The sequence below is a fragment of the Oryctolagus cuniculus genome, chromosome 19 (assembly GCF_051225735.1).
Source record: "Oryctolagus cuniculus isolate XC-2025 breed Fujian yellow rabbit chromosome 19, ASM5122573v1, whole genome shotgun sequence".
In the NCBI taxonomy this organism is placed as follows: domain Eukaryota; kingdom Metazoa; phylum Chordata; class Mammalia; order Lagomorpha; family Leporidae; genus Oryctolagus; species Oryctolagus cuniculus.
The window spans coordinates 25824324-25839038 of NC_142885.1; the positions used below are offsets into that span (position 1 = coordinate 25824324).

The 14715-nt window shown below is 41.8% G+C and overlaps 1 pseudogene; it reads right to left on the reverse strand.

Moving 5' to 3' along the window:
- Window positions 1-3398: 3398 nt before the first annotated feature.
- On the reverse strand, window positions 3399-5827 carry LOC149120430 (constitutive coactivator of PPAR-gamma-like protein 1 pseudogene; annotated as a pseudogene).
- Window positions 5828-14715: the final 8888 nt, after the last annotated feature.

Consider the following 14715-nt stretch of genomic DNA (forward strand, 5'->3'; position numbering starts at 1 on the left):
AATAGAAACACCAGAAATCAATCCAAACAGCTACAGCCAACTCATATTTGATCAAGGATCCAAAACCAATCCCTGGAGTAAGGACAGTCTATTCAATAAATGGTGCTGGGAAAATTGGATTTCCACGTGCAGAATCATGAAGCAAGATCCCTACCTTTCACCTTACACAAAAATTCAATCAACCTGGATTAAAGACTTAAATCTATGACCTGACACCATCAAATTATTAGAGAGCATTGGAAAAACCCTGCAAGATATAGGTACCGGCAATGACTTCTTGGAAAACACCCCAGAAGCACAGGCAGTCAAAGCCAAAATCAACTATTGGGATTGCATCAAATTGAGAAGTTTCTGTACTGCAAAAGAAACAGTCAGGAGAGTGAAGAGACAACCAACAGAATGGGAAAATTGCAAACTATGCAACAGATAAAGGGTTAATAACCAGAATCTACAAAGAGATCAAGAAACTCCACAAAAACAAAACAAACAACCCACTTAAGAGATGGGCCAAGGACCTCAATAGACATTTTTCAAAAGAGGACATCCAAATGGCCCACAGGCACATGAAAAAATGTTCAAGATCGCTAGCAATCAGGGAAATGCAAATCCAAACCACAATGAGGTTTCACCTCACCCCGGTTAGAATGGCTCACATGCAGAAATCTACCAACAACAGATGCTGGTGAGGATGTGGGGAAAACGGGACACTAACCCACTGTTGGTGGGAATGCAAACTGTTTAAGCCACTATGGAAGTCAGTCTGGAGATTCCTCAGAAATCTGAAGATAACCCTACCATACAACCCAGTCACCCCACTCCTTGGAATTTACCCAAAGGAAATGAAATTGGCAAACAAACAATCTGTCTGCACATTAATGTTTATTGCAGCTCAATTCACAATAGCTAAGACCTGGAACCAACCCAAATGCCCATCAACAGTAGACTGGATAAAGAAATTATGGGACATGTACTCCATAGAATACTATACAGCAGTCAAAAACAATGAAACCCTGTCATTTTCAACAAGATGGAGGAATTTGGAAAACATCATGCTGAGTGAATTGAGCCAGTCCCAAAGGGACAAATATCATATGTTCTCCCTGATCGGCGACTACTGAGCACCAAGGGGGAAACTTGTTGAAATGAAATGGACACTATGAGAAACAGTGACTTGATCAGCTCTTGTCCTGACTGTTGATGTACAATGTAATACTTTATCCATTTTAGTATTTTTTTGTTCTAGTACCATTGGTTGAACTCTGTAATTAACACACAATTATTTTAGGTGTTTAAATTTTATCTGAAAAGTGGTCCCTGTTAGGAATTTGGAAAACATTATGCTGAGTGTAATAAGCCAATCCCAAAGGGACAAATACCACTTGTTCTCCTTGATAGGTGACAACTAACTGAGCACCAAAAAGGAAACCTGTTAAAGTGAAATGAACACTAGGAGAAATGGTGACTTGATCAGCCCTCACCCTGACTATTGATGAGCAACTTGATATGTTATCCCTCTTAGTATTTTTTTTGTTTGTTCTACTTAATACTTTTGGTTGAATACTGTAATCAATACACAATCCTTCTTAAGTGCTGAAACTTAACTGAAAAGTGATCACTGTTAAATATAAGAGTGGGAATAAGAGAGGGAAGAGATGTGCAATTCGGGACATGCTCAAGCTGACTTACCTCAAACGGTAGAGTTAGAAACATACCAGGGGATTCGAATTCAATCCCATCGAGGTGGCACGTACCAATGCCATCTCACTAGTCCAAGTGATCAAGTTCTGTTCACAATTGATCATAATGATAGGACTAAGAACCAAAGGGATCACATAAACAAGAATAGTGTCTGCAAATACTAGCTGATAGAATAAAAAAGGGAGAGAATGGTCCAACATGGGAAGTGAGATACACAGCAGACCCATAGAATGGCAAATGTCCTAAACAACACTCTGGCCTCAGAATCAGCCCTTAAGGCATGCGGATCCGGCTGAAATGCCCATGAGAGTATTTCAGGCATGGAAAGCCAAGACACTCTGGGGAAAAAAAAGAAGACCTAAATGAAAGATCTCTGTGAGTGAGATCCCAGTGGAAAGAATGGGTCATCAAAGAAGGAGGTACCTTTCTCTGAAGGGAGGAGAGAACTTCCACTTTGACCATGGCCTTGTCTAAATATGATCAGAGTCAGTGAACTCAGGGGGCTTCCATAGCCTTGGCAGCTCATGACAAGAGCCTAGGGTGATTACTGATGCCATAAACAAGAGTGTCAATTTGTTAAGTCAACAACAGGAGTCACTGTGCACTTACTCCTCATGTAGGATCTTTGTCCTTAGTGTGCTGTACATTGAGATTTAATGCTCTAACTAGTACTCAAACAGTATTTTTCACTTTATGTTTCTGTGTGGGAGCAAACTGTTGAAATCTTTACTTAATGTATGCTAAACTGATCTTCTGTATATAAAGAGAAATGAAAATGAATCTTTTTTTTTTTTTATTTTTTGACAGGCAGAGTGGACAGCGAGAGAGAGAGACAGAGAGAAAGGTCTTCCTTTGCCGTTGGTTCACCCTCCAATGGCCGCCGCGGCCGACGCGCTGCGGCCGGCGCACCGCGCTGATCCGATGGCCGGAGCCAGGAGCCAGGTGCTTTTCCTGGTCTCCCATGGGGTGCAGGGCCCAAGCACCTGGGCCATCCTCCACTGCACTCCCTGGCCACAGCAGAGGGCTGGCCTGGAAGAGGGGCAACCGGGACAGAATCCGGCGCCCCGACCGGGACTAGAACCTGGTGTGCCGGCGCCGCTAGGCGGAGGATTAGCCTACTGAGCCGCGGCGCCGGCCGAAAATGAATCTTGACGTGAATGGAAGGGGAGAGGGAGTGGGAAAGGGGAGGGTTGCGGGTAGGAGGGACGTTATGGGGGGGAAGCTATTGTAATCCATAAGCTGTACTTTGGAATTTATATTCATTAAATAAAAGTTTGAAAATAAAATATATATATATATATATATTGATGTAATAAATAAACCTAACATTGTGATGTCATATTCAGTTGTGATGTAATAAAATAATTGTGGTGTCATAAGCTTTCCATTGTTTATTCATAATTATGGTGTCCTAAGCCATGATAGTGATGTATAAAACCACTATTGTGATATCATATCAATTCTGATATCATGAACCATCATTGAATTATAATCAAAAAATCTCTGCGGTCATAATATATTGTGATAAACTTTCATTGCACTGTCATAATACAAACCATGGTAATGTTAAAATCAATTGTGATATTATAAATCTACAGGAAAAATGATGCTTGAATTCATGTATACATGAGACCCCAAATATATGAAACAATTTTAAACAACAAGGATAATACCATATTTCAAGACATACCACAGGGTGGTTATATATTATATATAAAAAGCCTGGTACTGGCACAATAAACATCCTGGCTGGCTTTGAGGAGCTTGGACTGGAAGAGCTTCCCATCAAAATACATCCGTGGACAATAGTGCTCCCAGGGGATGGGCTGTCCACACGCGTCATTTATGAATAGCGCCATGTCCACCCCACTCATGAAGAGAGCTGACAGTTGAATCCCTTGGGGGTCAAGGTTCTCAATCTTGAGCTCCTGTAGCTGATCTGGCTCATAGAGCTTGGGGAACAGCGACTGGGCCAGGAAGGCATTTAGTTCCTGATGCTGCAGTATTCAAGCTCCTGGCCACTGCACCATATACTGTAAGACACAGCAGAGCACCATGAGGTGGGTGGGCACTTTGGCAGGGTTCAGCATGGCAGGAGTGTTTGACCGCATGCAGGCAGGAAGGCCCTCATCCTGCGGTTCTTGTCCTCCACTGCCTTGCCCAGCCAAAGCCTCTTCAAGTAGGGCAGGTACATTCCCTGAAGGACAGGGCTTCCATCAGTTCTGGAGTTTGAGGAGACTTCCCTTTCTAAGCTGCCCATCCCTTAATGATCACTGGCGAGAATTCTGATGGAAGTCTGTTCTTTCTAAAAGCAAGTCTCTCAGTTTTTTTTCTGCTTTCTGCCAAGCTTAACAGGACTCTGTAAACATACTGATGAACTGGCCTATAGAGAAGGGTGGCCAGAGGCAGGTCTTTGTTGGCTTCATTTTCAATAGAAACAGCAATTTTGATTTCACCCTTGGTCATGACATGGAAGATGCAGGGGTACATCAGCCCCTTCTTGTGCCTGTGCTCAGCCACTCTTAGCACCTCAGGTGCAATAGGGGCAGGGGAGGGGTAGTGATGTCCATGTGGTTCCTGGTGGGCATCAAAGGAGCCACAGGTTCAGCTGGACTGTGCCCATCTGACTCCCTTTGCATTACACTGTCTGGCTTCCTGAAGAGGCAGTGGGTGAACTTTCTGCCTTTGGTCTCCTGCATCCCCCCATGCCTGAGGTTCTGCACGGCTTCCTGTCTTCTCCCAGCCAATCTTATTCCCGCTGATGTGGTTTGTTGCCCCTGCACTGCCCTCATCACTGTCTGAAGACGATGAAGTGGAAGAACTAGGGAAGTAGGTAGAATCCACATGGTTGGGGCTGCCACCCTGGGCTGGATTAATGGGTTAGGAGCGCTCGTACAGCAGCATATGCTTCCCCTCATGCAGAATGTTGCTGTAGCTGTTCTGTTCCACCAGGGCCTTCCCGCTCCTGTCCAGACCATAGGGGTATGATCCCTGGCCCGGGGTGCCCCCTGGGCCAGGCACCTGTGGGGCCATGGGCTTCACTTGCATAGAGGTCTGTGGAATGTTGAGCATCTGAGGGGAACATAGGGCAGCAGCATCACAAGAAATTTTGGATTTGGTCCGTCTAAGTAATGTGGTGGGTGAAATGACACAGGCTTAGTAGTTGCTGAGTAATATCTAATTGCTCTCTTAAATCAAGTAACTTTGTCACCTGCTCTAGACTATTAGTGCTGGAAAACATCTTTAGCTATGGCATCCAGGTCAGAGCTGTCCTTAATGTTGTGGATGTAGTCGGAGACAGCTGTGTTCACTACGTCACAGGGTGGCAAGACCAGCTGCTGGGCCTGGACCTTTAGTGAGGCTAGTGGATGTTCAGGACCTAGCAGATTCCAATGAAATGATGCCAGATCCTCATCAGGTAGAATGTGATTTCCTAGCAGAGAAGCAAAAACACGAAACGGTTTGGATTCAGGTCTAGCTGCTTGGCAATCTCGTACATCAGGTACTGGCTCATGGTAAGGCTCTTTCCCTTGCAGCTCAGTTTGAGAGCATGGGCGCTGAAGTAACAAGGGATGTTGCACAGGGCATAGTGAGAGTCCTATGCCACCAGGCCGTGGAAGCCATTCTCTCTGCGAAGCCAATCACCTCCTGATGGTTATCCTCAATGCTCTGTGCGACCTTGACATGGAAGCGGATGAGCACCAGGCAGATGCAGTGGGCCATGCAGAGGGGCAGCAGGAACCAGACCTTGGGTGGCAGCTTATGATCTGCTGCACCATCTGGCACTCATTGCCCTGCCACTTGACCCACTCCTGCAGCTGCATCTTCTCCAGCATGCCATTGAAGAACACCAGCAGCTCGATGTTGCCCCTAGAGTAGGCCTTGGCCAGCACCTCTAGGTAGCTGAGCATGTGGCTCCACTGGCTGCCGCTAACCCAGTCAGTGTAGAAACGCTGTATAGGCAATGCAGGCAGTCATTCGCATTCACAGGCAAGCAAAGCAGGGTCTGTGGGGGCTGCTGCCACCCACCGCCCACCAAGCTGCCCTGGGCCAGCTTCTGCAGCTCCACTGGCACCACAGCACTCTGGCAGTGCTTGTCGATGTAGTCCTGGAAGCCCTGCATTCCCATGGCAGCAGGGCCCTGGCACAGTGGTGGCAGCCTCTAGGCCGGGCTGGGGTAGGTTGGGGTGTGCTCATGGCTGCCATGGCAGCCATGTGTTACCGCCTCCCTGGGCCAAGTCTGGGAGGGACCTGCTGCTACCGCTGCTGCCACACTGATAGGCCAGGCAGGCAGGCAGGAGGGGACTATTATAGACTTGATCTTCTGTGCATAAAGGTAATTGAAAGTAGATCTTTGGATAAAATAAAATGGGAGTGAGGGAGAAGGGAAAGGTAGAATGGTAAGTATCACTATAGTCTTAAAGCTGAATATATGAAGTACATGAAATCTGTGCCTTTTAATTTTTTAAAAAGTAAAAAAGTAGAATAAATCAATCAATCTCAACAATCAGTCCCCAGTTCAAATCACTGGACGAGTGAATTTAATTATAACTCATAGACTCTCAATAAAGCTTTGTTTATTCTTTCTAATTGAGACTGACAGGGGGCAAATTGCTGGAATAATCAAATTAGGATACAAGAGATGTTTGTGTCTCTAGAACGACAATGCAATATAAAAGTCATGTTAACATTTCTTTTTTAAAGAAATTTTTTTATTTTTTATTTTTTTATTTTTATTTATTTATTTTTTTGACAGGCAGAGTGGACAGTGAGAGAGAGAGACAGAGAGAAAGGTCTTCCTTTGCTGTTGGTTCACCCTCCAATGGCCGCCGCGGCCAGTGTGCTGCGGCCGGCGCACCGCGCTGATCCGATGGCAGGAGCCAGGTACTTCTCCTGGTCTCCCATGGGGTGCAGGGCCCAAGCACTTGGGCCATCCCCCACTGCACTCCCTGGCCACAGCAGAGAGCTGGCCTGGAAGAGGAGCAACCGGGACAGAATCCGGCGCCCTGACTGGGACTAGAACCCAGTGTGCCGGCGCCGCAAGGCGGAGGATTAGCCTAGTGAGCCACGGCGCCGGCCTAAAAGTCATGTTAACATTTCACCATGGATGGACTTACAGTCAAATCACATGCTTTTCTTGCATGAAACAAGAAGGGTTTTGCTGATCATTTATTATTCATTGTGGATACAAATTTAAGGCTGATAATGTGGGACCAACATTGTAGTGCAGTAGATAAAGGCACCACCTGCAATGCCAGCATAAAATATGAGCACCAGTTTGAGTACTGGATGCTTCACTTCTGATCCAGCTCCCTGCAAATGTACCCAGGAAATCAGTGGAAGATAGGCTCCTGCACCCAAGTGAGAGAATCAGAACAATCCCCTGGCTCTTGGCCTTGGTCTGCCCCAGCCCTGGCTGTTACAGCCATTTGGGGAGTGAACCAGTAGATGGAAGATATTCTCTCTCTCTCTCTCTCTCTCTCTCACACACACACACACACACACACTGCCTTTAAAATAAATAAAAATAGCTTAAAACACTTATGATGCAGAACATTAACTGGGGGGAAATAAGCAAAAATGCACCTAAGTGGTTCCCAGTTTGTAACTGTAAAATAGACTCATAAAAATCATATGAAAGTACCCTCAAAAATTTGTTGAAAATGGAATTCAAAGATAAGTTCATTTTGGTAAAAATATTTTTAAATATATACATAGTTTTTTTTAATAATATGCACTTCCATAAACTTTTTACAGACCCTTCATACATAAGAAAAAGAAAAGGAAACAAATATTTATGTAGAATAATGGGCCTAAAAAACTTGAGTGTAGAGCTGAGGTTTCAACTTCTTTACAGAGGTTTTCAACACTGACAGGAGAAGCCCAAATGGACAATTTTCCTTATTATCTCCTTTCAGTGTCAGGTGAAATTTCCTCATACACACTTTCACTGAGGATGTAGCCATTTGATGGTGTTGGCTTTAGCAGCTGTCTCATTTCCCATTAAAGCCCAGAAGCTACAGGGATGTATTTTACCTCCATATGGCTGGTAAAATCCAGTCCTCTGAGTAATGGAAGACAACAAAGAAAAAGAAGACTGTCTCTCCCTGCAGCTTCCTGTTCTTATTTTTATTTAAAATTTTTATTTATTTATTTTCATTGTATTTGAAAAAGCAGATTGACTGAGAGATGAGGGGAGGAGATCGTCCATATGCTGGTTCACTTCCCAGGTGCCTGCAACAGCTGGGACTAGACCAGGCTAAAGCCAGGAGCCCCGAACTCAACCCAAGTCACCAAATGGGTGACAGGGACCCAGGTAGTTGAGGCATCAGCTGTTGCTTCCCTGGGTGTGCATTAGCAAGAAGCTAGAATCAGAACCAGAGCTAGTACTCAAAGTCAGGCACTCAGATATAGGATGCAGGTGCCCCAAGTAGCAGCTTACCTGCTTTTCCAAATGCCCTCATTCCTCTTCTCTGACTCCAGAGAAACCCTTTAAACTCAGCAATGCTTTTAAAAGGATATTTAATATACTTAACTCCAATGCACTAAATGAATTGTAATTGAAACTTTTTCAGATTATCTAAATTATTAAATTGCTAGAAAGGTAAGTACTCCCCCAAAAATATTAAATATAAGATTACTTAATAAATATACATGTTAGCTCTTCATTTAAAATAACAGAAATGAATCTGTATAGTCTCATTTGTTCATGTGATGAATATAAATATATCTAAATATCTGTGTGTCAGGGGCTGATGCTATGGTGTAGTAGGCTGGGCCTCAGCCTGCAATACCTGCATCCCATTTGTGCACTGGTTTTTGTCCTGGCCACTCTTCCAATTTAGCTCTTTGCTATGGCCTGGAAAGGCAGTTGAAGATGGTCCAGGTGCTTGGCCCTCTGCACCTGTGTGGGGGACCCGAAAGAAGCCCCCTGGCTCCTGGCTTTAGATCGATCCAGTTCTGACTGTTGCAGCCATTCAGGAAGTGAGCCAGTGGATGCAGTATATCTCTGTCTCTCCATCTCTTTCAAATATATAAATCTTAAAAAAACTTAGAAGTGTGAATACTCAAGCCAAAGCCCAGGATTCTCACTGTAATGTGTGTATGTTTGGTTCTGTATGTGTGCATGTGTCTTTGTAAATGTTTGTGTATGTGTCTGTGCATGTTTATGCATGTGTGTTTGTGTGTATGTTTATTACATATCCACATATAGTTATTGCAATAAAATTTACTGCATAATTCAAAAAATAAATAAATAAAATAGTTGTAAATGGAGGCATTTCCAATGATAGCTTTTCATTCTTCTAAGTATGCAAGATAATATCCTTTTCTAATAATTCATGAATGTATAGACCTGTTCCAAATTAAGAAAGTTAATACAGTTATACCACACATATCAACTAAAAGTGCTATACATTATTTTTCTATTTGAATTGATTTTGAAAATGACATTTAAGAGTTTGGTAGAAATAAGAGATCCACAGATGGCATTTAACAACCAGCATTAAACTTACTTATTCACTAACTCCTGCTTTACACAAGTGCAGATCAGATAGTGCCAGATAAACAGTAAGTATTTGATACTAGGCATGGTGCTGGTCATGAGTGAGGAGTAAGACTGCTGTTGTTATGCCTTCCAGATGGGCAGTCAATATCAATAAGCACATGAGGGTGTGAGCACAAGTGATAGCTGGTTTGAAAGGTAGAGTTCATATGCAAGGGCACTGAATAATGCGAGAAGCTATCCTGTATCAAGAGGGTAAAAAAAGACTACAGAAAAGAGTTATGCTCCACTTCAAAATGAATAAGAGTTATTACAGGAAGAAAGGGGTGTAAGTGTGTTCTTCTAAAGGAAACAGAATGGGCAAAAGCTCTGAGGTAGAAGAAATCCATGGTATCATCCTATCAGATATTGTCAGCCAGACTCTAGAGGTTGTTAGGATTTAAATTTTAACTGAAAAGTGGTCCCTGTTAGGAATTTGGAAAACATTATGCTGAGTGAAATAAGCCAATCCCAAAGGGACAAATACCACTTGTTCTCCTTGATAGGTGACAACTAACTGAGCACCAAAAAGGAAACCTGTGAAAGTAAAATGAACACTATGAGAAACGGTGACTTGATCAGCCCTCGACCTGACTATTGATGAGCAGCTTAATATGTTATCCCTCTTAGTATTTTTTTTTGTTTGTTCTACTTAATACTTTTGGTTGAATACTGTAATCAATACACAATCCTTCTTAAGTGCTGAAACTTAACTGAAAAGTGATCACTGTTAAATATAAGAGTGGGAATAAGAGAGGGAAGAGATGTGCAATTCGGGACATGCTCAAGCTGACTTACCTCAAACGGTAGAGTTAGAAACATACCAGGGGATTCGAATTCAATCCCATCGAGGTGGCACGTACCAATGCCATCTCACTAGTCCCAGTGATCAAGTTCTGTTCACAATTGATCATAATGATAGGACTAAGAACCAAAGGGATCACATAAACAAGAATAGTGTCTGCAAATACTAGCTGATAGAATAAAAAAGGGAGAGAATGGTCCAACATGGGAAGTGAGATACACAGCAGACCCATAGAATGGCAAATGTCCTAAACAACACTCTGGCCTCAGAATCAGCCCTTAAGGCATGCGGATCCGGCTGAAATGCCCATGAGAGTATTTCAGGCATGGAAAGCCAAGACACTCTGGGGGAAAAAAAAAAAACCTAAATGAAAGATCTCTGTGAGTAAGATCCTAGTGGAAAGAAAGGGTCATCAAAGAAGGAGGTACCCTTCTCTGAAGGGAGGAGAGAACTTCCACTTTGACCATGGCCTTGTCTAAAAATGATGAGAGTCAGTGAACTCAGGGGGCTTCCATAGCCTTGGCAGCTCATGACAAGCGCCTAGGGTGATTACTGATGCCATAAACAAGAGTGTCAATTTGTTAAGTCAACAACAGGAGTCACTGTGCACTTACTCCTCATGTAGGATCTTTGTCCTTAGTGTGCTGTACATTGAGATTTAATGCTCTAACTAGTACTCAAACAGTATTTTTCACTTTATGTTTCTGTGTGGGAGCAAACTGTTGAAATCTTTACTTAATGTATGCTAAACTGATCTTCTGTATATAAAGAGAATTGAAAATGAATCTTGACATGAATGGAAGGGGAGAGGGAGTGGGAAAGGGGAGGGTTGCGGGTTGGAGGGACGTTATGCGGGGGAAGTCATTGTAATCAATATTCTGTACTTTGGAAATTTATATTCATTAAATAAAAGTTAAAAAAACACAATAAATTGGTGTTTCATGCTTAGAAATCTACAGGCAAAAAAAAAAAAAAAAAGGATTCAAATTTTACCTCTACCGGCTGACACCGTGGCTCAATTGGCTAATCCTCTGCCTGCAGTGCTGGCATCCCAGGTTCTAGTCCGGTTGGGGTGCCAGCTACTAGCCCCAGTTGCTCCTCTTCCAGTCCAGCTCTCTGCTGTGGCCTGGGAGGGCATTGGAGGATGGCCCAAGTGCTTGGGTCCCTGCACCTGCATAGGAGACCAGGAAGAAGCACCCAGCTCCTGGCTTTGGATCGGCACAGCACCGGCCATAGTGGCCATTTGGGGAGTGAACCAATGGAAGGAAGACCTTTCTCTCTGTCTCTCTCTCTCACTGTCTAACACTGCCTGTCAAAAAAATCAAATTGTACCTCTACCAACTACAATTTGTGTTACCTTAGGCAAAATATAAAACCATGATAACTGTCCTTCTTCTGTAAAATGAAGACGATTATTGTACTTCATAGGCAGGTTGGATCAAGCAAATTAACATATAGACAGCACATATCTAGTAGTAGTGTTAGTATTATTGTCAGATATTATTTATATATATTATATAATATGATTTGATATTTTATATTACTTGTCTAGATAGAATTAAAACATTGATTATTCTTTCTTCTGTTAAAGGTAAAAAGACTGTGCATACATTTGTTTTAATTTTTAGATTGAAATTAAAGTTTGTGTATATCATATACATAAAATAATCATACATTCTAACAATACTGTTCAATGACTTTTGGTAAATGTATACAGGTGGGTAACCATTGCCACAATCCAGCTTTAGGAAAGTCCCATCACTCCAAAAGTTCTTACAAGCATTTTTGAAGTCTTTCTCCAATTTTACCAATTTTACCCAGCAGACCCATGTAAGTCATAAACTGCTATCTCTCCATATATATTTGCCTTTTCTATACAAATGGAATTATAGAATATGTAAAAAAAAGACTTTGGTAGAATGAGGTGTGTGGTTGAAGAAGGCTTGGAGGGGCAATGGTTTTATGCTGTGCAGTGCTCCAATGAAGAGAAAAATCAGTAGAATTTCAACTTATTCTTTCCTCCATTTTGGAATCTCCCAAATCCACATTCAATAAAACCATGAGATTGCAACCATTCTATTATTTTCACAGCAACATGTTGTAAGCAATGACCAGAATCACAAAACCATCTTTGAGAATTGTGGTGTTTACTTTGAAATATGAAAGGAAAATATTCCATAATGCAGTTCCAAGGATGCAAAATAACAGTTAATGTCAATTAACTGACATGAAAAACCTAGAACATATTTTAAGTGCAAAAGCCATCATACATTTTAAATAGAAATCTATTATGCTCCTTGCTTCATTCACTAATCCTATAAACTCCTAAAGTACAGGACTGAATTCATAGACTACACTTGTTACACTACAGGCATGGACAGACACACATATTTTCAATAAATTCTTTCTGAGTTTATGAATGAACTTTACCAAGAAGCTAAGAAAACACAGTTTTCTGATTATATCAAGCATTGAGAAATCTGATTGGGATGATTTGAGTGATGCACCTGGCCTTACATGTCAGTATTACTCTTTCTTGAGAGGTATAGAAATTTTCCATAGCAGCTCTCTAATGAAAATTGCAAGTGAGGTGGAATCCAGTGTTAATTCTAAGAAACAGTAAAACAGCTTTGTAGGATCAACATTAGAATAGAGTCCTATTGCCACAACACGTGTGTCACATTATATTTTGATTGCCTAGAAAAACATAGAAAGTATACTCATTCTAAAACTAGTAAGAAAATATGTAAATGAGCTATTTAGCCAGCAAACTTTCCAATAATTCTTTTTGCAAAAGTTTCTCCATTCCTTCTGGTTCCCATCTGCCTCTGGGTTTCTGTTGCCCCATATTCAGTCCATCCCAATCTTGCTTTACATGTGAAAATAGAATGAGGATCTTTCTAATGTAATTGGACCTAGATATTTACATATTAAAATATATTATTCATTAAACACTTACTGTTTACCTATTTTAAATCATCATTTGAGATATGTGGGATAGATGAATAAAACTGATACAAATCAGTGGATTTGTAAACCTTACATTGTATGAGAACCACAGTTTGTCAGACACTGAATTGTATGAGAACCAGTTTGTCAGACACAGAATCATTTTGTTTTTATTTATTTAAATGGCAAAGTAAAAGATAAAGAAGGCGGTAAAGAGAGATAGGGAAGAGTGTGATGAGGGAGAATAGAGGGAGAAAGCATCCAACCACTGGATCAATCATCGAGTGCCCATCTTTAAGACTGAATCAGTCCAAAGTCAAGAGCCAGGAACTCCATCCAAGCCTCCCAGAGGTGTGGCAGGACACAAGCCCTTGCACCATCCTCTACCGCTTTCCCAAGTACATCAATAGCTAGCTGAATGGTGGTTGCTAGCATTCAATGCAGCACTCCAATATGAGATGTGAGCATTCCAAGCTGTAGCTTAACCTGCTGAGATGCAATGCCTACCACACACTGAATTATTTTACACAAGTTACACATCCCTCACAACAAGGAGGCAGGTGCCTTTATCATCCACACTTTATATGAAGTTGTAATAAATGTTTAAATGCATGGCTACATGTCCAGTTTTACACACACAGGAATGATTCCAATCCATGCATCTAACTCCAAAGCATACAGACTTAATCATGACAAAACCCCACACTTGATGAAATGCTGGTAGCACACAAATATGTAGAAAGAGAGGCATACTATACAATTATTCCCTAGCATGCTAATTTGTAATTGTCCCAATTATGTTTACTTCCCACAAGAAAGGGTGCTTTATGAGCCAAGCAGGCCTTAGAATACAGGAGTTAAGGGAACACCTTACTGTTTGTTGTCCAGCTACTTGGCCTCTTTTGGCCTCAGTTTCCTTATGGATAAAAAAAACCCACAATGTTCAACTCACAGAGTAACAGAGAGAATGAAAAACAAATGTGTGCAGAATGCTTGGCTCACAAGAAGCACAATAAATTGCTGCTGCTATCAGTATTCCTAGACACAGCACTGGCTCCCACAGCATGAAGCCAAAGCTGGGTATTCAGTAAATCACTGAAAAAATATAGGTTTTTGGGTTTTTCTCATATCTTCCAGGTTCCTTGGATATTTCTACTCACTCAACAAACATTTGAGCAGTTTCTATTCCATGTCAAGCTGTTCAAAGGGTTAAACCAAACAGAAAAGTTGTACTAATCATTACATAATGCTATGGTTGTCACCCCCTAACTTGCCTTCCTTCCTAATACAAAATTAGAAGGCAGGCACTCTCTCTAGGCAAATTTACCAACATATTAAACATCTAACCCTAATGTCACTAGAATTATTTTACCATATTCTTGCAAATCAATGCAGTCCAAAAATGATTTCCTTTTTTTAACCTGTAAAAATAGGCTGGTTGGAATTATGATTGTGAGGCAGAATGTTAAGCTTCCCCCTGCAATAAGTTACAAATACAAATTTCAAAACACATATTTCCATTATGTGGTGATTAACTGAGGCAAATTCTACTATGGCCTTGCTTGAGTGTTGATGCTGCAGAGGTAATTGAGGAAATGCACAGGCCCTTTGTCAGCATACCCCATCTGTACAAAGCATTAGCCTTGGTGGAGAAGATATTCCAGACTGTCCATGCCAACCAAGGATGAGAAACCGTAAATGAGAAGTGGGGAGAAACAAT